The sequence below is a fragment of the Enhydra lutris genome, unplaced genomic scaffold, assembly GCF_002288905.1.
Source record: "Enhydra lutris kenyoni isolate GAN:26980312 unplaced genomic scaffold, ASM228890v2 scaffoldscaffold22, whole genome shotgun sequence".
NCBI lineage: Eukaryota > Metazoa > Chordata > Mammalia > Carnivora > Mustelidae > Enhydra > Enhydra lutris.
Window position 1 is genome coordinate 7,705,906 of NW_019154106.1, and position 24,501 is coordinate 7,730,406.

Consider the following 24,501-nt stretch of genomic DNA (forward strand, 5'->3'; position numbering starts at 1 on the left):
AGGGATGGGCCGCTCTTGGTCTCAGGGGCTGGGGCGGCTCCTCTGGAGAAGCTCTGAATCCACCGTATCCGTCCTCGGCTCTCACACCATCCATACCCTTGCTCCTGTGGGATAAGGCCTATCATTCTTGGCTCGGCCTTCAGGGTTCCTACTCACTCCTTCCCGACACAGGCTGCCCGATCTTCACGTGCCTGAATGTCACAGTCACCTCGCCTGCTCAAACCCATGGGACCCTGGAAGATCGTTAGGTCTCTGAGTGTTCCCTGGGCCCTCCCTGATGACCCCATGGGGTCTCACATTGCCTCCTCCCCCTCCATCACAGCCGCACCCCCAGGCAGGCCATGAGCCCTATGAGGGCGGGGTGGCAGAGAAGGGGTTTCACAACTCATCAATCCCAGAATCCAAAAAGCTCGGACTGGGGAGGTATTTATAAAAAGGATGTCTTTGGAGAAAACTGGAAGTCCCACCTCCCGCCAAGTGTAATGAGGGAAGGGAAGGAGAAGGGGTGTCTGCCTCCCACCTCAAGACTAGAGAGTCTGGGGCTTCCACAGAGCTTGATAGGGGTGGACCCTGCTGTTGGGGACACACAGTGAGGACGAGACCATGGTGCTCCCCTGGCCCACTGACTAACGGGGTCCAGCCTGCCTCCCAGAGTTGGTCCAGGCAGAGGAGGACGAAGGCTACGCATGTGGGAGTGCTGGCGTCCCACCGGTCAGTGGGGACAGCACATAGCCCTCACAGAGGTGGGTTTCAGTCCTAGGACCTGAGAAGGGAGTCAGCGTACAGGGCACTAGAGGATACCACCTCCCCCGGAGCACACAGACCTCTGCCCCGGAGAGTCTCTGTCACCCACATCAGCCCAGGAGACAAAGTGGCTTTTCAATCCCAGCAGATCCCAGAGCACACACAGAGCTCTTGGGACCAGACAGTCGTGCCAGGCCTTTCCTGCCTGCAGGCCACTCCCTGGCCCACCCCCAGCTGCAGAGGGGAGAGGACAAGGACACAGCTCAGACCTCCTCCCTGCTACCTGCCATCATGACATGTCTTGGCTGGGAGCAAAAAAGGACCAGTATGGGGACTAGAAACCTTGAATTTCCAAACTGAGACCTTGCTTTAGATTTACAGCAACTATAGGACATTCCTTCTCTGTGAGTGATTGCAAAAGTCATGGGATGACCCAAATTTTCATCTCCCACTGCACTGGGCCGAACAGGATCCCTCCAGAATCCACGTCCACCCAGAACCTCAGAATGTGACTTTATTTGGAAATAGGGTCTTTACAGCTGAAAGCAAGTTAAGATGAGTTAAAAAGGTTGGGGCCTAAATCCACTGAGTGCTGCCCTTATAAGGAGGTGGGGGGAGGAATTGGGTCACAGACACACACAGAGGGAAGGCAGGTGAGGACACAGAGACACGGGGAAGAAGGCTACGTGCTGACGGAGACAGAAACGGGAGAGATGGGTCTACAGGCCAAGTGACACCAAGATCTCCTGCAGTCTGGAAGCTGGAAGGGGCCAGGGAGATGCCTCCCTAGAGCCTTGGGAGGGAGTGCAGTCCTGCTGGCCGCAGGAAGTCTGGAGACTTCAGCCTCCAGACCTGCGAGGGTAGAAATGACTGTCATTATGAGCCCCCAGTTTGGGGCACTGTTACAGCAGCCCTTGGGAACAAACACACTCACCATTTAAAGTTAGTGTCCCGCTGGCTCCTTCCACAGCCCAGCCAATGGCAGGTGCCCTACGGCACCTTCCAAGGACTTGCTGGGACCCCTCAATAGAGGAGAACCCAAGTGCGGCTGCCCTTCCCGCGGTTAGGTGGCTGCTGGTCATAGTCACCGAATCAGATGTGCCAACCCCATCCCTCCCAGGTGCCCACGGTGAGGATTCAGAGACCATGTTGCCAAGCCCCATTCCTCTCCGAGGGGCTGGCCCCAGATGCCCCATGTCACTCTTCGCATTCAGATCCAATTTGTGGTTGGGTATAAATCTACCATGTGGGGGCTTAAACAAGAGCCCTTGAATCTAATTAAAATCCCACCAACCCCAAAGCTGCTCCCAGGAAGCAGCGTCCTCCATGGCGTTCCTAAGAGCACATTCCCCTTCTCATCTCCGCGGTAAGCATGTCTCTGGCTTCTCTTTGCTCATTCATTTGTGCTGGGCTCCCGGGTGCTTTAAACTCCAGATCTGGTTTGCTTGAGGGAATCAGCCCACTGGGAGACTTTTCCAAATACCCAGGTGGACCTGGATTTTCCCAGGTGACACTTCATTGGCTCACGGATGCCAATGATCACCAGATAACGCCCAGAGCAGGAGAGCATCGCGGTCAGCCCGCTATTAGGGGCCTGGGCGTGGCCTCTTGTCAGCTCTGGGTACCAATTACCTCCAAGTCAGAGGTGTGTCTTCCCATCAAACTAGTGCCCAGAGCAGATGAAAATGAATTTGAATTTCACAGCTAAGGGAGAAGGTCATACTTTTTCTATTTCGGAATGTAGAGACTCTATTTCCCTTACGGATATCAATGACTCAGATTCTGTGTCTTTTTCTTTCTTGTTTATTTTATTTTTATTCTTAATGTTAATAATGCCTTTCGTACAGCTTACAAAGAGCTTTCCAAGAGTGCAGGGCCATCTTCGTTTTGTAGGTGAGATCTGTGCTGCTAATGGCTGGGAAATTTCCCAAAACCCCTGGGCTCTCCTCTCCAAGTCAAAGCTCTCCCCCCTTTATTGCTTCCTCCTGAAGCTAATGAATGGAAATTTGGAGTGAAGGAAACTCAAGAGCCCATTTAATGGAATCACTTGGGAAACCGGTCAGAATCTATGAACCAGAAGATTCCTTGCACGGAAGGCTAGTAAAAAATCCAAGGAGAATTTCTCTGCCTCCCAAAAGAGTGGGATGCTGGGAGAGACTCCCTTGGTGACGTTGGTCCCTTCTCCAGAACTGAATTAACAGAAATACAGCCTGTGTTCATGGCTTGCCCACTCCTGGAAGATTCCTGGTGTAGACTACAGAGGAAGGCTGCGTCTACATCCAGTCCCCCTCTCCAGCCCCACCCCACCGACAGAGTCCTGACTCCCTGGAGAGGTAGAGACTGGAGAAATCTGGAGACCCCAGTTCTACTGTTCACTCACTGTCACAGGCCGAATTGTGTCCCCCAAAGTCACATGTTGAAGCCCTAACTCCCATCCCTCAGGATGTGACTCACTGCATTTGGACACCTTTGAGGAGGTGACAAAGTTAAAATGAGACCATCAGAGTGGTCCCGAATCCAGTTTCAACTCTTGATTTCGGCTCAGGTCAAGGTCTCAGGGTCATGGGATGGAGCCCATGTCCTGGGCATGGAGCCTGCTTAAGATTCTCTCTCTCCCTCTCCCTCTGCCCCTCCCCATCCTACGTGTACACTCTCACTCTCTTAAAACAATGAAAAATTAAAATTAAAACAACAATAATTGAAAGTAAAGCCACACACAAACACACAGAAGATTTATTTAATGTATGTTAGAATCAGTTTTGACTGCATATAAAAACTCAAAAAAAAAAAAAACAGTGGCTTAAATAAAATAACAGTACATTTGTCTCACACACAAAAAGATGCAGATGAAGGTCAGCCAGAAATGGTACAACAGTTCCATTGTCAATAAGGACCCCACATTTTTCCTTCTTTCTGTTCCACGATTCCAGTACTTGGTGTCATTTTCAAGTCAACCTCACGTTCCAAAATGGCTGCCAGAGTTCCAACCATCCAATCAGCATTCCAGGCAACAGAAAGGGGGGAGAGGGACAGAACAAAAGTGCATCCTCCCTACTGGATTGACACCCTGCAAGCAGCCCTTCTGTCCTGCCAACATCTCACATGCCACCCCATGCTGTAAGAGAGGTTGTTTAATGTAGTTTTAGCCAGGTGCATTTTCACCACGAATACCGTTTGGCTCTTTTACTTGGAAGGAATGGGAAAGTTAGTACTGGATGACAACTAGTAACTTCTGCCACAGTAGACAAATACTAACAACAAAAGCTGGCCTGGCAATATTAAAATAGGAATTTATGACAGAAAGCATTATTAGGCATACATAAATAAACATACAACATAATGATAAAGTATACTATCATTCAAATCATGAATTTGCATGCACCTAAAATGTAACTTCAATATGCACAAAGCTAAAACGGACTCATTTACAATAAGAAATGGAAGAGCCGCAGGCATGGAGGAAGGACTTTGATATTCATCTATCAGAAACTAATAGATCAGGCAGATAAAAAAATGTAATAATTTATAATGTCTGAACAACATAATTCACAAGCCTGATCTACTTTACATATTTAGGCACAACACATAGACAATATTCATTATTTTCAAGCACACACCGAACATATGTAAAAATTGACCATTTGTGAGATCACAGAGGAAGTCTTAAGAAATACCGAAAAATCTGTATCTTATAGGCCGCAATCTGTCAGCACAATGCAGTTAAACTGGAAAATAACACTTAAAAAACTTTTTCTTTAACCCCACTCATTTAGAAATAAGAAATAAGCCTTGGATAAATCAAGATTATAAAGGAACCTACAGGGGTGCCTGGGTGGCTCAATGGGTTAAGTCTCTGCCTTTGATAGGTCATGATTTCAGGGTCCTGGGATCAAGCCCAGTGTCGGGCTCTCTGCTCAGTGGGGAGCCTGCTTCCCCCTCTCTCTCTCTGCCTGCCTCTCTGCCTACTTGTGATGTCTGTCTGTCAAATAAATAAAATCTTTTTTAAAAAAGGAACTTACAAATACACGACAAAGTATTGAGAATTGGGTGTTGAGAGAGGTACTGCTTTTCCAAAATTTGTGGGACACAGGTAAAGTGCACAGCTACTTAGTTCTAAATGTACACCCTTAACGGTGATACTTTTTTTTAAGATTTTATTTATTTATTTGACAGACAGAGATCACAAGTAGGCAGAGAAGCAGGCAGAGAGAGGAGGAAGCAGGCTCCCTGCTGAGCAGAGAGCCCGATGTAGGGCTCGATCCCAGGACCCTGGGATCATGACCTGAGCTGAAGGCAGAGGTTTTAACCCACTGAGCCACCAGCCATCCCACGGTGATATATTTTTTAAAAACAATCAAGATTGAAAACAATGACTGAAACAGTCAACTAGGGAAGCTAAAGAAATATTAAAGAGAAAACCAAAGAAAGTAGAAGGAATTAAATAAAAATGGTAAAATAAAACCTAATGAAATAGGAACTTTTAAATACTGGAGATAATTAGTGTCAGGTGAGACTGTGCATTCCCTGCCTCTGAGGCTTCCTTCCAAGGGGAGGGAGGAACCGGTCAGGCCTCTGTGCTCCCGCTCCCCCATCTTACACCTCCTAGGGGACAGGAGCGGCTCCCCGGTTGGACACAGAAGCTAAGCCTATATGAACCCACCTCTTCTCCTCTATCAATATCTCTTTCCCCTCTGTCCCCACTCAAGCCAAGAATGTGTTCACTATAGTTCTTGGCCACAGACTAAGTGGAGCATAAAAGCCTGTCTCAATGGGACAAAGTGTGGGTGGCCATTTCTCAACCCTGTGAATAGGTGGGCACATGAGTCCGTCTCACTCCAGGGTTCGGTCCTGGAAGGGCTTTTGCCCTCATCTATAAGTTCCATTCCCCTGTATTGATGTTATCAATAATAAGGATGATAATTCGGTGCTTCCATTTCTGTCTTATTCTCAAATGATCTATAAATTCCATAAGAGAGATAATAGATATTGGATTTCCTAAAGCCTCCCACTATCAATGGCACCAAAAACTGATTCCTTTAAAAGACCAATAAAATAAACTCTGTGCAAATCAAATCAACTCAAAGGGTCAAGTCATAAGCATGAAGAAGAAAACAGAGATCATAACAATTATTATAATAGGGATGTTTTAAAATAGTATAAAGACAGTTCCCCACTTATTTAGGAAGATATTATAACTGACATGCCAGGTGGACAAAGATTGCACAAGTAAGGAAATTTATAAACTGATTTCACTGTTTGACATATATATAAAAATCCTAAGTAAAATATAAGCAAAACAAATTCATAATGCATTTTTTTGAAGTTGGGTTTAATTAATTAATAATTAACCTAGGCCTGTAATGGTTAATTTTTGAAAAATACTTAGAATTTCCCACACTAACAGAGTAAAGAAGAGATGACATCACCATCTCAGGAGATGCGGAAAAACATGTAATAAACTTCAAAAGTTATTCATGATGCAAACTAAAAATAGAAAGAAATGCCTTCAGTATGATCAAAGAAATCTAAAAACTCATAGCAGATAGCAGATTATTATACTTTAATGTGAAAACATTAAAGTCATGGCCATTAAAACTCAGGAATAAAATAAGTATACCAGCAAGTTAGCACATTGTGCTAGAGATCCTAGCCAATTCAGTAGGATAAGAAAAAGAAATAAGCAGTACAATAATAGGGAAAAAAAGAGCCAAAACATTGTAGTTCTTTACTGATAATATGATTGTCTACATAGAAAACCCAAGAGCTTCTACAAACGTTGAAAAGTAATTGAAGGGTTGCTAGATACAAGAGCAACATAAAAGATCAATATTATTCTATAACTGGCAATAACCAGTCAGAAACTATAATGTCAGAAGGCATTGCTTACAAAAGCAGTAAAAACCTCTAGGAATTGAGATTAGAAGAGAGAAAGTGATGCATAAGTTCTTTACAGAGGAAATTGCAAAATATTACTGCAGAACACAGGAGACATGAACAGATAAAAATATATAGCATGTTCGTGAATTGAAAGGCTCAGAATCATAAACATAACAATTCTCCCCCAGATTAATCTAAAAAGTGAATACAATTCCAATCAAATTCTGAATGGGCCTTTTCGGGGAACCTGACAATATAATCCTAAGATGTATTTGGGATAATAAAGGGTCGAGGATAACCAAAACTATTTTGAAGGAGAACAATAAACGGAGGTAAGGGGAGGGATTTGTCCCTACCAGGCAGCAAGACTTAAAAGACTATGATAATTAAAGGGTCCCTTGGGTGGCTCAGTCAGTTAGGTGTCCGACTCTTGATTTCTATTCAGATCGTGAAATCAAGCCCCATGTCGGGCTCTGCATTTGGTGCGAAGTCTGCTTGAGATTCTCTCTCTCCATTTCCCCCTGCCCCTCCCCTACTCCCATGCACTCTTTCTAGCTTCTAAATAATAAATAAATCTTTTTTAAAAAAACCAACATGATCGTAATACAGAGATAGACAAATACACCCAGAATGTGAACCCAGAAATTTGAAATAATAAAGTCAATAAGAAAATGGAGGGACTATTTAATAAATTGTACTAGACCAACTGGTTGGCCATGAAACAAACACGGGTCCCAGCCTCACACTGTAGTGAACACGGGTGCCCTGCCCCATTCCCTGCAGTTCTTTTTTTTTCTTTTTTAAGATTTTATTTATTTATTTGTCAGAGAGAGCGGGAGAGAAAGCACAAGCAGGGGGAGCAGCAGGCAGAGGGAGAAGCAGGCTCCCCGCTGAGCAAGGAGCCCCACATGGGACTCGATCCCAGGATCCTGGGATCATGACCTGAGCCAAAGGCAGATGCCCAGCCAACTGAGACCCGCAGGCATCACCCCTGCACATCCCTGATGCAGACCTAGAAAGGGGTCCACCTGGAAGCACCTCTGAGACCCACGGGCTCCTACTCATCCTGCAAGAACAGCAGGCTGGAAGGGGAAGCTGAGTTAATATTCCAGGAATGGCGCTCAGTGGGTGCTCGGCAGAGCGGAAGAATGAACACCACCACTTCCTTGCTCCTGAAGCAAGATAATTGTCAAGTGTGTTCTACACTGTCTCTCTGAGGTCCCCAGTGGGACTGAGTCTCGTTGTCCTCCATGGTACATGGTCAGTAACACTCACTTCCTTGCCCTTCCTCTCCCTTCCTTTCCCTTCCCCCTCTCCCCACTGGCACCCAAGTCTTAGTCTCAAGTCAGCTCCTCAAGGAACCAAACCTAAGATAACAGCATACCAAAAATAACAGACGGGGTCCACAGGAGTCCCAACTATGAAAAGATGAAAAGCAAAGTTTTAAAACATTTATTTTAAAACATTTATAAGAAGAAAATGTAGGAGAATCTGTTTATGATCTCTGCATAGGGGAAGCATTTCTTAAACAAGATGCGAAAAGCACATCCTAACAGAAAAGATTGATAAATGGGATGACAGTAGAATGCGGTGTTTCCGTTCAACAAAAGACTCCACAAAGTGGAAAACCAACTATAGATTAGGAAAAGACATTTGGACAGCACTAAAGGATCATGACCAGCATATGTATGAACGTCCTGGAATAAAATAAGACAAAATGAGAAAATGAACTAAGGACAGAAATTGGAAATCTACAAAATAAAAAATGCAAATGGCCAAGAAACATAAAAATATGTCTTACTGCAATAATGCTTAAGGAAATACAAGGGAAAGCAATGAGATCATCATATTTAATCTACCAGATCAGTACCATTGCAGAAGTCGGGAACGGTGTGGATGAAGGACGTGCTCACACACCCACAGCAAGCAGGCGTCAGAACCTTTTGGGAGAACAATTTGGTGACATCCAAAAACATACGAAATGCTTATACCCTATGACCCAGCCATCCCACCTTTAGAAATGTATCCTACAGAAGTAATAGCACGAGTGTATCAAAAATATGTTAAAGGGTACGTTTTTCTGCATTGCTGGTAAGTAGAAAAATCACAGAGGAAACCTAAACGTCTCTCCATAAGGAATTTCAAAATAAACGAAACTCTTCAACTCAGTCATTACACATTAAGGAGCGAAGCGTGCTGTATCCATACAATGCAGTATTATTCAGCCTTAAAGAGCAGAAAGGACAGTCTGACACATTGGTGAACCTGAAAAATGTTATGCCCAATGAAATAGTCCCATCATGGCGGGACGAATACGGTCTGAGTCCTTGTGCAGGGGGTCCCTAGAGTCTCCAGGTGCATAGAGACACGAAGTAGGATGATGGCTGCCAGGGTCAGAGGGGAAGGGGGAATGGGAGTTCGTGTTTCACAGGGACAGAGTCTCAGTACGGGACAATGAGAATGTTCAGGAGGTGGGTTGTGATGACGGTTGCATAAGAACATGATGTTCGGGGTACAGTCAAGGGTACACTTAAAATGTTAAGACGGTGCATATATGTTCCATATGTAATATAGGTGTGCGGAGAAGAAGGGACACTCTGAGCCACCCTGGCCACTGCCGAGGTCCATACCTCGCTGGCCAGAAGGTGACCTGGACGGGCTTCACTGGGCTCCGCCACAGGCCACCCCTCGAGACACTCAGGCTCCCGTTTCCTACATCGGGTCGCCTCCCCGGGACTCTGTCTCTCCTGCACGGTTGTCACGACTCTCGGGGAAACTCCAAGGGGTGGGTGAGTGGGGAAAGCCAAGGCCTCACCCCTGCACTTGACCGGGAGGCCTTCGCTGACTCTCATTGCTACCTCCCCACTTCCTCATCTGAGGGCGCCCAAGACTTCCATCACCCTGGCCATGGTTACTATCTGTGTCATTTCGGGCTAAAACTGGACACTCCGTGGACCACCTGAGTGCCACACATATTCCCTTCCTCGTCCCAGTATCCTGTCCCCACCTCCCGTCCCCATGACACAGCAGCGTCCCTGCCCCTCATAGTGACTGGGCTCTCCCCGCTGCTCATGTGGGGGCTCCTTTCTGCACCTGGGGCGCTACTGGCGTGGGGCCCAGACAGGTTATAGCAGCGCGAAGTTTAGTGGGACCGTTACCGCATCCCCCGTGGAAACATGCGTACACACACACTCAGGCACACATGCGTACACGTGCTCACGCACACTCACATCTGGAACCAGGCCCTTTGGACATTCACATGGGGACCCAAGGCACAAATTCCCTAAGTGTGTCACAGGGGTCGGCGTCCCTGGAGCCACTCCCTTGGCCACCCTGAGCCCTCTAGAGTGGACACAGCTTCGTGGGGTGGCGCAGACCATGGAGCCATCGAACCTTGAAAGATCCTAACAGGGCCGTTCCCCTGCTCTACCCAGGGGCGGGCCGGAGTAGGAGCACCCCTTCCCTTCCCATACGGTGAACCTGTTGGTCGTGGGTGATGTTACTCAGGCTCCCAGGACAGTGAGGCAGCCAGTCCGTGAGCCCGTGCACCACGGTGTTGGCCCCGGCCCTGAAAGGAGGGAAGGCAAGCCCCCCACCCAGAAGCCAGCGCGTGGATCTGGGTCAGTCGCCGCCCTTTGCGGGATGACATCAACCAGCCACCAAGTGGCCTGCTCACCACCTTGAGGGGATGGCTCCGTCCTGGGAGCTCAGAGCCCGCCCCACCTGCTGACAGGTCAGACACTGGGAGGTGGCAGTAACTGGAAGCTTCGGTGAGTAGCGACACGCTATCCTGGGCCCGGGCCTGGCCTCCAGCTCTGCCACCATCACTGCTCCTCTTCATGAGCCTACGGCCCGCGCACTGTGCCCGCCAAGGACAACGGCTGGCTGGGCCGTATCGTCCACTCGGTTGTTCGTTGTCTCTGCGGCACCAGACGCCCCCTGGCTCTAATGTGAGACGAAGAGCGTCCCACTTTGTGCCCTCCTCCAGGTCCCCTTGTTCCCAGCCTTCCCGTCCTGCACTTTGCTGACTCGACCAAGCGCTCTAGCCACTGTCCACAAGGGCATGCGCCTCCTGAGTCCACACAGCATCGATGGCTCGGGCCGGCCCAAAGCCCACCCGCTGTCCCATGAGCCAACCCCAACAGCTCACCCCAATGTATCCAGCCGACGCCTGCACGAGCCGACCTCAGCCTTTTTCTGCTCGTGGTGGGCCACAGCGAGCCCCCCTCCAAGGTGTGAGCTGCATGGGGCGTCCATGTAACAGCAGATGGTGACATGGGAATCTGGGCCACCTGTCCTTCGGGACCTGTGTAAGCCCAGTCCCTGATGCACCAATTATGACAGAGGCCTGGCCCTGAGTTCAGTGAGTGATTCAACAGCTCATGATGAAGCGCTGTGGCCCCTTGGTCACCGGATGACCCCTGGCCAGATGTTCAGTTTCCACCCGGGCCCAGGGGCATGCCGGGAGCCCTTCTCCACTGCAGATGGCATAGCCTTGTCCAGCCCTTCCTGATCCGCGTGGTGGCTTTCCTGTGGGAGCTCTCCTCCTAGCCACCTACTCTGCTACGGACACCTTGAGTGCCATCGGGTCAGACGGGTCACGTGCCGCAGACCTCACCGCAGCTCCAAATCTGCAGCTTCCATGTTCCCTGTCAACAGGCCAAAGCGGTACTCCCCAGCGCTGACAAGCCCCCAACCCCAGAGGCCCACCAGGAGCTGTGCTTCTCTCCAAATAGTGAAAGGTATGCAGTGTGATGAGCCACCCTTAGCTTTGGAGCAGATGACCTGACATGCCCAGACCTCCGTCCAAACTCTAGAGCACATGAATTCTACAAAACTTCCAACATGTCTACTGTGTCTTGCTCATCAGGTCTGATTAACACACGTTGCCAACAGAGCAACTGACGTGGAGGATTGTAGGCTGTCCAGAGGGCCGGGTCCCTTTGAATTATACCATGATAGCAGGAAAATTCACAGAGCCCTGCAGCCATAGCCACATCCCATATAGGCAGGATGTCAACCAGCTCAGACCGAAAGGCCACATCTTCCACAGAAGCCGTACTGGGGGCCACTACGTGGCTGAGTCTCTGGTTAGCCACTGTCGTCTGCCTTGACCCATCAGTCTTTTGTAGGGGCCAGACAGGAGCACTCAACAGGGATGTGATAAAGACCCTTCCTCCTGCATCCTCTGAGTCTCTAAAGATGGCGCCAACCTCTATCATTCCTCCAGAAGCACAATATCGATTTCTTTCTTTCTTTTTTTAAGATTTTTTTTTAATTTGTCAGAGAGAGAGAGAGAGAGCAGCAGGCAGAGGGAGAAGCAGGCTTCCCGCTGAGCAGGGAGCCCAATGTGGGACTCGATCCCAGGACCCCAGGATCATCATGACCTGAGCTGAAGGCAGACACTTAACCAACTGAGCCACCCAGGAGTCCCACAATATTGATTTTGATGTGCTCTTAGCTGGCATGGGACTGGGGGAAGAGGACCTAGGAGGGCTGTCTAATGGTTCCACTGGCCTTTCCTAATACAATAGCTCAAGTTCTGTAGCCAAAGGAACAGACATGAAAGTTCTGCTGACTACTAAGTATTTCATTTCATCTACACACTCAGGGACTGGGGAAATGACCACCGGGGGAGCCTCTGGATACAACAGGCCCATCATGGGATTCCCTTCACGGTGTGGGACTCTTCTAAAAAGCAACCTTTGGGGTCTGACTCCCTCAGAGCCACACTGCAAGTGGACTTCTCCCCTGCAATCCTCCTTCCTTCCTTTCTTCCTCATCTCCTTTCCCAGGTACCCGCTGGCTTTTCCAAGGCACTCCTCCTCCTTCCCTGGGCCATTCACAGGCGGTGGCCCTACCGATCTCTTGCACCTCTAATTCCACACACTCACTCCCAGAGGATCAGAACCGACACACACCCTTGCCCCAAGCATGGTTACTAGAATGAATGGCTAGAGCTTTCGGTTGTGGGTTGAACTGCATTGCCCCTAAAACTATGTTGAAGCTCTAGCCCCCCCCATCCCAGTACCTGTGAATATGACCTCATTTGCAAATAGGGTCTTGATAGATGATCAAGCTAAGCTGAGGTCATTAGGGTGGGCCCTAGTCCCATACGACTGAGTCCTTATAAAAAGGAGAAACTGGGGCACAGACACACGCACGGAGAGAAGACCACGTGGCTGCTGGCAGAGATCAGTGTGTGGCTTTCACAAGATGAGGATGGCCATAGATTGGCAGCCAACCCCCAGCAGCCAGTGGGTTTTCCAGTCTACCATAGAAGACCTAATCCAGCTTGCCCACTTCTCTGAACCTTTGCATACCTTCTTCTGTGGTCTGCCACTGCTGTTCAGCACCTGCTTCCTTCCATGGGGACTATCACGACTCCCAGTGTTCTGAGAACCATCTCTCCAGAGCCTTTCCAAGGGTCACACCTGAGAGTCTTTCCATGCTGCTAAATTCTTCGCTATTCTGCTATGTTCAACTTCCCTTGAGAAGACGCCTTCAGAGTCCACTCCTGGGAATTTCTCCCAGTCTCTGCCTGTCCCTGTAGGCTTACTCCTGCAGCTCCTTTGGCGATTCATTCCTCTTGTCCCTTAATAGGCAAAACACTCCCCTGATTTGCACTTTGGGGTCTGGTGGCCTAGAGAGGAGGTGGGAGCAGATCCCAAAGAGGGTAAGCCTTGTCTTGAAGGAGCACTTAGGTAAGATTTCTCTGTATGGTCTTTAAGCAAGGGCGGGGGGACGACTCTATCTTCCAATGGGATGAGTGGGCTACTTCAGCAGGCCTGAGCGTACAGGAGGGTTCAAGGTTGTCAAGTACATCTCCCTGAGAGCTCCATCTCAGGACTCAGGTCCCCACCCTACCTCTCTGGGGCCCTGACTTTGGAGGAGAGATGTCCCCAGGCTGGGAACTCAGCCTTCTCTGAAATTCTATTACAGTTAAGTCCTGAGCCTGTCTCCAGCTGCCTGCCCTCTGGCTATAGGAAAACGCCTTAGAAACTGCCAAGGAATCATCCTCACTTTGCTTTAAATTCGTGATCCATGCCCTGAGCTTGTCATTTTCTTTCTTCAGATCATCAGTGCTACCCAGCCACAGCCTCCCTGTTCCAAAGTCCTTAGGATTATTACTTCCCCAATGTCTCTCAAGCCCCAGGGATATTGCACAAGCCACAATATCCCCGGCCACATGAGTCTTGTCCCAGGTGACCAAGGTAGAAGGGGGGCATCTGGTCACCAGAGCTCTGCTCCCCACCAAGGGGAGGGGAGGGGCCCTCATTACAACTGAAAAGGAAGGCATCCAGCGGCAAAACCCCATCCTTGGTGTTTGCTTCCTAGGACCACTTTCGACACTACCTGCCTTCGGTTGTCTAGAAGCAGAGCCTGAGACATGGTTTTTTGGTTTTTGGGAGCAGGGATTTGCCAAGAGGAGCTCCTCATTACAAGCCCCTCGAGGAATGAAGGAAACAGGATAAGGAAAAGAGGAGGGTGAGTAATGACACCATTTCAGACGAAACCCAGCCTTGACCTGACACGAGGATTGTACCATGAACTTATCCTGGTCTGAGGTGAGGGAACAGCCTCTTACATCCTGAACCATGGGCTATGGGCTGTCCCACGAACCTTCCAGGCATTGTGGCTCCGTCAGCCCAGAGCACTTCTTCAGAGAAGGCACAGCCGCTGGAAGAGGGATCTGGTAGGATGTCACCAGTGGCTGCTGGAACTGCAGCCCTCTCTTCTGCTACCTCAGGCCAAATCCCTGGTCAATCACCATCTCATTGTGTTCAGTGAAAGGGTCCCCTGTCCAATGTGTCCCCCGAGTTGCAGGGAACACAGATCAAGCTCCAAATTCCCACACCACTCATGCCCTCTCTGACCTCTTTGACAGGTTGGAGGGGGTCATCTAGGAGTTCCAGAGTCGTTCTCCATGACCAACCTTGCAAGGATGAGGGATTTGCATGTCCTTGTTTGCTTAAAGCCTCCATCAAAGAAAGCCAGAAAGTCTGAAGTTAACCCTCGGTTATCTTAACGTGTGAGCTGCATCTGATTCCAGCTTCCCACTCCCCACCCCGATCCTCCAGCCCAGGGCGTACCCATCCTTACCGGCCCCGCCCCAAATCAGCGGAAACCGAGGCCAGAATTCCATCCCCGCCCCCCCCCCCCCCCCCCCCGCCCCAAGCACACCCAAAGCCAAGCCAGGAGAAACACAGGGGGAGGGTGCGCCACCTAGTGGACGCCAAGGGCAGTGGAATCTGCCAAGGGTTGACCGGGGACTGCGACCCAGGGTGGGGTGGGGCCAAGGGGCTGGGTGGCCAAGGACACAAAGGAAGGAGACTCTTGGGAAAGTGGAGGGACCAAAGCACTTCCAAGGGACTTTCATGAACCCCACCCCAGGCTGCCCCTGCCCTACCATAAGGGAGCATGTTGGCTCAACCGAGACACAATGTCCTCTCTGCCCCTCCCCTGACTCTTGGGAGAAATTCCTGAACATTCCAAAAAGTCACTTAAAATCCATATGGGTCTGATATTTGCTTTATCCCAAGAAAATGGGTAAGAGGGGCACCTGGGTGGCTCAGTGGGTTAAAGCCTCTGCCTTCGGCTCACGTCATGATCCCAGGGTCCTGGGATCAAGCCCCGTATAAGGCTCTCCGCTCAGCGGGGAGCCTGCTTCTCCCTCTCCCTCTGCCTGCCTCTCTGCCTACTTGTGATCTCTGTCAAATAAATAAATAAAATCTTTAAAAAAAAAAAAAAAGAAAAGAAAATGGTTAAGAGAAAATTCAGACAGGGGCGCCTGGGTGGCTCAGTGGGTTGAACCGCTGCCTTCGGCTTGGGTCGTGATCTCGGGGTCCTGGGATCGAGTCCCGCGTCGGGTTCTTTGCTCAGCGGGGAGCCTGCTTCCCTCTCTCCCTCTCCGCCTGCCTCTTTGTCTACTTGTGATCTCTCTCTGTCGAATGAATAAATAAAATCTTAAAAAAAAAAAAAAGAGAAAATTCAGACAGTAGCCTGGGGGTCATGGACCCACTCCCTCGACATGGTCTCTCAGGCAGCAAAAAGGATAAGTGAGCTGCCTGGCCCCCACAGGTGTACAAGGAAGGTCAATATTCCAACCTTCTCCTCTCCAGTCACCCCTCGAGGGGCAGAGAGAAGGGAGCCTCCACACGGGTAACACGCCTATGCTATGTGTAAATATATGCCCTTGTCAGTGCATTAGAAATCTGGAAAAAGCTGTACCCAAGTCAGTAGACTCTCTCCTGGGGGAGGGGGGACGGGGGAGAGCTGTTGAGGGGGCAGAAGACAGAGATTTCACTTCTTAATTTACACGCTTCCCCAAAAATGTGGTGGGATCATGGGTGGATTCTACTTCTAGTTTTGACCTCTTTTTGTATTTTTCAAGCTAAATAGCATGTGTATCCTAAAGACGGAAGGTGTGGTGGTTGTCAGGGGCTGGAGGGAGGGGAGAATGGGAGGTTAGTGTTTCATGGGGACAGAGTTTCTGTTTTACCAGCTGGACAGTCATGGTGGACTGTATAGCACCATGCATGAATTTAATGCCCCTGGACACCTCACAGGGGTTAAAAAGATAAATTTTGTTGCATTTTACCACCACCAAAAAAAGAAAAGAAAAGGAATTGGCAATGATGGGACACGAGGTGTCTCCACACACAGGCAACACGACCAATGAGACACCCAATCAAAGCTGAACCTGACCCAGCTTTAAATCTGGGGTCTGCAAACTACGACCCCAATTCAAATTCAACCAAAACACGCCCCTGTTCTTTTTTCCATACTGTCTACGACTGTTTCCACCCTACCTTTTACAAGAGCAGAGGAATTATGACAGAAACCATATGGCCCACAAAGCTGAAAATATTTACTATCCGACTTTTGACAGAAAAACTTGGCCAACGCCCACCCTAGATCCAACCACGAAAGTACAAGAAATACAGGAAGTGGAGGAACTTGTCCAGCAACACCAAGCTCATGCAACCAGCGAAGTTGCAAAACCAGGATACTATAGGAGAAAGCACCCCTGCCTTCAATATGTAATTTACAACAATAAAAATGGAGCACACCTAAGATTCTAAAAGATTTTTTTAAGGATATTTATTTATTTATTTATTTGACAGAGAGAGATCACAAGTAGATAGAGAGGCAGGCAGAGAGAGAGAGAGAGAGGGAAACAGGCTCCCTGCTGAGCAGAGAGCCCAATGCGGGACTCGATCCCAGGACCCTGAGATCATGACCTGAGCCAAAGGCAGCAGCTTAACCCACTGAGCCACCCAGGCGCCCCAATTCTAAAAGATTTTAAAAGGGCTGGGCAGGTCGTACAAGTGTGGATGGTAAGAAAAGAAAAGCTCAAAATAAAAACTTGGAAGAAAAAAAAAAAAAAAAAGCTCGTTTTCCACAGTAGCAAGTGGAGAGATATAGCTAAAACTGAAAACCGAGAATTAAGGTATAAACAGTTTCATTTAGACATGGAAATTAAAAAAAAAAAAAAAAAAAGAGGAAACATCTATTAAAAGCTAAATGTGGTTGCCTCTGCAGAGGGGTATCAAGAATCAGGGAAAGGAGTAGAGTACTAATTTCTTTAAACCTAGTGGCAGTATTTGGCTTTTTAAGCTCTGTATATGTTTAAGCATAAAATATTTAAATGTAAATATTTGAGCAAAATAACTTAAAATTTTAAAAATTTAATACATGGGTGAGTGGTTTTATAATCTTTATAACATGACCTGAAAATCTGCAACAACTAAGGAAAGGGTCGACCTATCTTGTGGCCTAAGAATCCAAAACTTCTAGGGATCCTGAGTGGCTCAGTCAGTAAGAGCACACGGCTCTCAGTGTCAGGGTCATATGCTCAAGCCCCGTATTGGGTGTGGAGACTGCTTTAAAAAAAAAAAAAATCCAGGAGCACCAGGGGGGCTCAGTGGTTAAGCGTCTGTCTCTGGTTCAGGTCATGATCCCAGGGTCCTGGGATCGAGCCCCGCATCAGGCTCTCTGCTCAGCAGGAAGCCCGCTTCTCCCTCTTCCACTCCCCCTGCTTATGTTCCCTCTCTCGCTATGTCTCTCTCTATCAAATAAACAAATAAAATCTTTTAAAAAAATCTAAAACTTTTTTTTGTTTTTAAGATTTTATGTATTTATTTGAGAGAGAGAGAGAGAAAAAAAAAACAAGCAGAGCAGGAAGGAAGATCAGAAGGAGAGGGAGAAGCAGACTCCCCACTGAGCAGGGAGTCCAATATGGGGCTCGATCCCAGGACCCTGAGATCATGGCCTGAGCTAAAGGCAGTCACTTAATGGACCAAGCCACCCAGGTGCTCCAATCCAAAGCTTCTTTACAGGAAAAGCTATTGTACATACAAGGTTGCAAGACAAATAACAACCGGACAAAGGATGTGTAACAAACAATGCAGACAAAGGTTACTATCACAGTTCTGTTCTTGCTCCAAGCAACTGAAACTGACCTTCACTGATTTAAGCAGCAAAGGGATGGACACTGAGCTCGGAGCAGGCTCGGGGAGGGCTGGAGAAGTTGTCTTGAAGGCCTCCCAGACAGAAATGGCCATGGTGTTCTAGCTGTTCGGATAGAGACCCTGATGCTGTCCTCATGCTGGGCATCAATGCTGCCACTGGTTCCTCTCTCTCCAGAATAAAGTCCGTGCAGCTCTCGCTACCTTTGATCATTAGCTTCCAGTTGTGTTTCTGAGGCAAGAGCATCTGCATGGCAGAGCCTCAGTCACAGGCCTGCATGCTAGCTGCAAGGGGGGGTTGGAAAGCGAGCCTGGCTTCCGTAGCAGAAATCAGGGGATACCTCCAAGGTAGGAAGGGAATTCAGATGCTGGGTGGGCAAAAATAACCACAGATGCACATTATAAGGCCTAACACAATGAAAGACCTTACCATCCATTAATAAAAGATGAAAACCTTGTTAGAAAAATTGGCAAAGGACCTAAAGGGGCAATTGACAAAACAAGTGATATAGCCAGAAAGGATATAAAAAGCTGTTCAGCCACACCAATATGGCGGCCATTGGTGGTAACCTACTGCAACCAATTCCCAACTTCCTCCTTGCTGGTGAAACCCTGATGTTGTTTGGATCTCAAGTCCACCAGCAAACAAGTCAGGGGATGGCATGCAGTCTACCTCTGGTCAATGAGCTGTGCCAACAAGTCTGCCAGGGTGTCTTCCAGGAAAAATTTCTGTATTAGTCGTCACCTGCTAGCTGTGTAACAAACATCCTTCAGATCCCTATACCTAACACAACAAAAGTTTCTCTCTTGCTCATGCAAAGCCTCACATAGGTATTCTTGATTGGGAGCTCCTCCCTAACCATTCTCCTCCAGGCAATGACTCAGAAACCAAAGACCCTTCCACTGTGTTCTCTGCCTCAAGATATGACCCCTCAACCCACCTCCTGTGGATCACTATACTTTGTGCCTTCTGCTCACACTCCACTGGGCAGAACAGATCACATGGTCATATAGACAGATCTAGCCACCTGAGAAGGGGGGAACTCTAGTCTAGCTATGTGCCCAGAAGAAAATGAGCCAAATTTAGTGATCACCAAACACTGTCCTTGCCTCAATTCCCCCTGTGGTCACCACACATCCATTCAGCTCTTCCCCCAACAAAGACGACTCCCCTAATTTGGGCTCTGAATCTCCTCTCGTAGCAAAACCCCCTTCTCATTGCTCTCCATGGCCTGAAGGCCCTTTTGCATTAACCTTCTTGCCCACATCTGGAGACCTACCGAGTACACGGTGCCCTCCCGTGGCATATCAGAGTGACAGCTCCAGGTTTGGCCAGGATGGGGGCCACCAGCCCTCACTCTACCCACAGGCTCTCTGCTGGGCCTGCGCAGCTCAAAGGAGCTGATGCTTTGGGCAAGCAGGGAAAAGTGCCAACCCCAGGGGGACCAAGGCTTCAACCACTATCAGATGCTGAAGGGACGAGTCCTCAGTGATTTGATGAGCACCCTTGGGGGCAGGGGTGGCGGTGCACACAGTGTATACAGAGAAGGCTTTCGAGAACTCAAAACACAAACATACGCAGGACTTTCAGAATTAAAATATAATAGAGGAAGCGAGAAAAAGGAAAGGTCCTCTGAGAACAAAAGCCTCATTCCAGAAGATCGAAGGAGGGGCTCACTCTCCCCATAAAGCCAAAATGCAAAGAAATGAAAGCATGAATAAAAAGATAAGAGGCTGTGAAATCAGACTGAGGACCCCAAATGGTAGGTAATAGCATTTCTAGAAGGTAGAAAATGAACAAAAGAGATGTGGTGATTTAAGAAGTGAGTGGAAGAGAGAAAGAACCTTGAGATTTGAAAGGGCCGCGGGCAGAAGTGATAAATAAAGAACACCCACCTCCTAGCAGCCCAACGAGGAGTCTGAGCTCCACAGATGAGAGAGGAGCTCTTGGAGCTTCCAGAAAGAAAGGCCCCTGACAGGCAAAGAGGCAGACTTCTCATTTGCATCCCTGGAAGTGAGAGGGGAGGGAACCCATTTATAAACCCAAAAGGGGCGGCAGCTCAGGACAGGAAAGGCTCCTTTGGAGTAACAAGGAAAACAGACCAGAGCTCTGACTGGTTGAAAACCAAATGGACAAAAGTCTTGCAAGAGCAGAAGACAGAGTGGGAGACAGAGCGGAGAGTGGTAAAACCTGGTTAGTTATATTTCTGGGGCTGCTAAGGTGCCTGAGAAATAGGGTATAGTTCTTTCAAAGGGATCGCTGAAAACCAGGAAACATCCTCTAAGAGAAAAGTTAATCACAAATAGCCTAAAAATGTAACTTAAATGTCTAAATGACATCAGCAAAACTCAGGACTTGAGTTGGGGGCAGCAGCAAGGGAGCGAGAGAGGGGAAGTGTTCTAGAGTTCTCTTTTTACCGGGGCGGGGGCAGGCTGGGCAAGAAAAATGTCGGGGGTTGGGTATTTATAACACTTAACTTGGATATGGTAAGAGAGAATTAGAGGTTTAAATAAGGTTATTTAGGGCTAGAAATTAGCCACTGGGAGAATCCAGGAGCCTGGTGGAACTTCTAAATTGGGAGCAGACCGGCTGGCCGAGGCCAGAAATAAAAATGAAGTTGTTCAAGCCAGTGAAAGTGAAGAAAGGCAAAAAAACAAAGGGAAATAATTGGAAAAGCCGTAGCATCCTACTCCCTTCTGAGCACCTTACTGTTTGCGGGAAGGTGGAAAACAAAATACATTTCCCAGACATAGCCTGTGACCTTGCAGCCACACCTGAGGGAGATTCAAGGGCAAAAGGGAGGCCAGTCCTGCTTCTGCTTTCAGGAAAAAGTGGTGGTGAGGGGTGGGGCTGAGTTCCCTGGCGCAGAGGCTCTGCTGGGGTGAATCATGGTCAGTTCATGCCATCCTGGAACCCACAGTCATGGCAGCCATGTCCTAAGCCCTGTGTCTAGTGGAGACAGTGTGCCCCGGGGCCAGCATCAAGGCAGTGGCAAGCTGAGTCCCCAGCTTCCTGGTCATGCTGGGAATAGCAGCTGTCTGTCAGCCTCTCAGGCAGTCACTCCGGAAAGTTCTGCCAGCTATCCCAACAATTTTGTACACACCTGATTCCTTGTATAAAACCTCCTCTGCTTAAACTAGATGATTTCTGTTACTTGCAACTGAACTGTGACAAATACAAACAGTAAACATGAAATAAACATGAAATAAGATGGAAGGACCAAAAAGAAATGGTACCGATTATCACAATAAATGTGAATGGGCTAAATCCCCTAATTAACTTTGAAGTTCAAATTGGGGAAGAAAGAAGGAAAGAGGGAGAAGAAGGAGGAGGAGAAAGGAGGAGGAGAGAGGAGAAGGGCAGGGAGAGAGGAGGAAGAGGGGGAGAGAGGAAAGAAGAAAGAGAGAGAGAAAATCTCATTAGACAACCACTTTGGAAAACCATTTGGCACTCCCTACCTACTAAAGCTGAATGTAAAGCTGCCTACGCTGTGAGCCAGCAATTCCTCTCTTAGGTCAATACCCAAGAGAAATGGGTGCATATTTCCACCGAAAGGCATGTACAAACATGTTCATCATAGGGTCACTCAATATGGTCCCCAAACTAGCAACCACACAAATGTCTGTCAACAGCAGAATGGATAAATAATGGCATATTCATGCAGTGGACAGCACCAGAACAAGGAAGAAAGAACACGCCACTGACACACCCAATAACATGGATGAATCTTGCAACCATAATATTCGGAGGTAAAAAGCCAGACAGAGAAGAGTACAGACCATAGAACACACACGAGTAATGGAAGTCGGAATAGCAGTGACTAATCTCTGGGAGAGGAAAGAGAGAGCCTGGGGAGGGGGGTGTCAGGGAACAAGAAATGTCCTGTCTCCATATGGGTGCTGGCTGCATGGGTATAGATCCACCTAAAATGTTAGCCAGTCGGCTACTTAAGATTAGTGCATTTTGCTCACTATATTAGATGTTTATTATACGTGAATAAATGTTTTAATCCCATCATGCTACTGAAAAGAAGATAAATATAAAACAGAGTGAAAAGAAACTAACTTGCTTGAGAAAAAAGGAGAATTCTAAAGAAATACATTTCAAGGGGTGCCTGGGTGGCTCAGTGGGTTGGGCCTCTGCCTTTAGCTCAGGTCATGATCCCAGGGTCCTGGGATCGAGCTCCACATCGGGCTCTCTACTCAGCAGGGAGACTGCTTCCTCCTCCTCTCTCTGCCTGCCTCTCTGCCTACTTGTGATCTCTCTGTCAAATAAATAAATAAAATCTTTAAAAAAAAAAAAGAAAGAAAGAAAAGAAATACATTCCGCAGACCCCCATCATTGCCTGATGTTTTGAACAGCGCCTCTGCACTCTTGGGGGGTGGTGATCTGGAAGTCTGTAAGAAGGGGTGTCACAGCCCCCCAAGTTCCCCTTCCATTCTGGTCTCCTTCCTGCTTCCACCCAAGGAAAATCTGCTTCCCTCACTCCTGGACACTAAACACTGAGTAGCCACCTACTGCATGCACTTTGCCACCCAGGTATGTCTGTGTCCTTCCCTCCCCTGCCCATGGCTCAGCACAGAAAAACTAGATCTAACTTTTTGCTAGTACATTTCGCTTGAGCTGCTTGAGTCCCTCCCTCAGGCTCCCAGTGGGTCCCAGGGCCACCAAGGAAAGGTCCCGCCCCAAGGCGTCTGCCACACAAAGAGCATTGGCCCAAAACAGACTGTGCCCATTCCACATGGCAGACTAAAGCATCAGCCCCAGTTCTACCTCCTATGTGTCCATACCCCTGGTGTGGTCTGGCCATGAGTTGGGGACCCTTTCCTGCTCCTTGACTTTGAGAGTGTCCTTGTGATTTCCTTTGACCAGTGCCAGCTGGTCAGGTCCCAAGAGGCTCTGCTTGCCCTCTTGTGTTTCTGTAGTAAAGCACGTGCCTCAGCTAGTCCACTGGCCCAAGGAGGATGAGAGACACGTGGGACTGAGCTGCCTGAGCAACGGCAGCCTGGCTAGATCAGCAAGCCCCAACCAATCCACAAAGTCCTGCGAAGAAATCATTGTCATTCCAAGCCACTGGCTTTGGGGATGATTTGTTACGTGACATTATGGTGGCAGTCACTAACATCCTGTCGCTCAAGAACTGTGTGACGAGGACCCAGTGGGGGCATAATGAAGAAGCGAGATCATTGCAGAAGAAGGATCAAGAAGCTTCCCAGGGGTGCCTGGGTGGCTCAGTGGGTTAAAAGCCTCTGCCTTTGGCTCGGGTCAGTGAACCAGGGGTCCTGGGATCGAGCCCTACATCGGGCTCTCTGCTCAGTGGAGAGCCTGCTTCCCCCCCTCTCTCCGCCTGTTTCTCTGCCTACTTGTGATCTCTGTCAAATAAATAAATAAAATCTTAAAAAAAAAAAAAGCTTCCCAGAGAGGGTGGCTCCATAGATTGGCAGCCTGCGGGCTGTCAGGTAGGGTGTATCTGGTCCTCAGCAATATCCCTGCAAGGGAGAGTCTCCTATCCAGTGACACTGAGCCTCTTCATTCCCCGATGACAAGAGTCGGTGGAGTTGAGCTGTCCCTCGACCCCTCCATGGGGCACCCTCCACGAAGTCCCCCACACCCCATTCCGGCTCCCGGTCGCCTCACGCCTGGCCCAGACCACTCGTCTGCATTACCTGCCTGGCCCTTTCAGGCACTGGAGCTGGAGACACCCAGAAGAGAGACAGAATGTCCTCAAGGCCGAGAGAAGCCTTGTCTCCTGAGGGAGGGATGCCTGCAGGTGCTGCGGGACAACTAAGGAAGAAAACCAGGAAAGACCGGTCACCCTGCACCCCTGCACAGGCGGCGGGGGGCCATGCCTCCTGAAGCACAATAAGGCAGAAGCCAAGATGCAAAGGGATTTTTTTTCTTTTTTTTTAAAGACAAAAAAGAGCTCCTTAGGGCTCAGAGCCAGGAGCCTGGAGTCTATGTGGACGACGAGCTTCCAACGCCCGCGGCGTTATTTGTGTAATGCCCAAAGATACAGGACAAAACACAGGTTTTGCACCCCTCCCAGAACTCTTCCTAAACTGGGTTGTTGCCTCCATTTTTCTCCAGGCCACTACATTCTGCTTTGCTCCACATTTTTTTGGTACAAAAGATACCGAAGTCCATGAATAGGGTTGGGAGATTTCCCAGAAAGAAAGAAAAAAAAAACCTACTTTGGTTTCCATAGCTGTGGAATCATTGTTCCCTAAATACCTGGTCCATCATTTCTTTTCTGGGCACATCCCAGGAGAATGAGCCAAAATGCTGCTCAGACTCATCCATTCCCACCTCTGCCCCAGATCTCTGAGCGCCTCTGGAGGCAGGGACATCAGGGGAGGTAAGACAAGACTCTCCCCTCCCTTGACTCTCCACTCCAGCCTACCCCAAAAC